The sequence below is a fragment of the Myotis davidii genome, unplaced genomic scaffold (genome assembly GCF_000327345.1).
Source record: "Myotis davidii unplaced genomic scaffold, ASM32734v1 scaffold18, whole genome shotgun sequence".
Taxonomy (NCBI): domain Eukaryota; kingdom Metazoa; phylum Chordata; class Mammalia; order Chiroptera; family Vespertilionidae; genus Myotis; species Myotis davidii.
Genome location: NW_006292696.1, coordinates 8,773,519 through 8,773,912, shown reverse-complemented (window position 1 = coordinate 8,773,912; position 394 = coordinate 8,773,519). Strand labels below are relative to the sequence as shown.

At 47.0% G+C, this 394-nt stretch overlaps 1 protein-coding gene across 2 annotated transcripts in view; it reads left to right on the top strand.

The window, feature by feature from the left end:
- Positions 1 to 394, top strand: part of C1QTNF2 (C1q and tumor necrosis factor related protein 2) — a 12,712-nt gene that overhangs the window by 10,958 nt on the left and 1,360 nt on the right. The window lies entirely within an intron of this gene.

Below are 394 nucleotides of genomic sequence, written 5' to 3'. Positions count from 1 at the left end.
AAGAGCGGTGTGGTTTCCTTTGAACAAAACACAGTTCTGCCGCCTTCTCTTTCCTCTTCACAGGATATTTTAGAGACGTTTTCGTATAGTGCACATAAATCTGCCTCGTTTTCAAAAACTCCTGCATAGAATTGCAGTTTTTAATCATTTTCTTTTGAATGGGCAATTAGTCGTTGTTCCCAGTGTTTGCTGTTAGAAGCAGCACTGCGCTAATCACCCTTGCACGTGTGTGCAGGGATCTGGGCAATAGGCAGGGATCGCACTAATCAATTCTCTTCTCAACCCACGACCAGCACAGCCCATCGAAGGATTGTTCTGCCAGACAAACCAGACTTCCTTAGAAGGCAGGAAAAGAAAAGGCTGTGGCCCGGCTGGCGTGGTCAGTGGTTGAGCC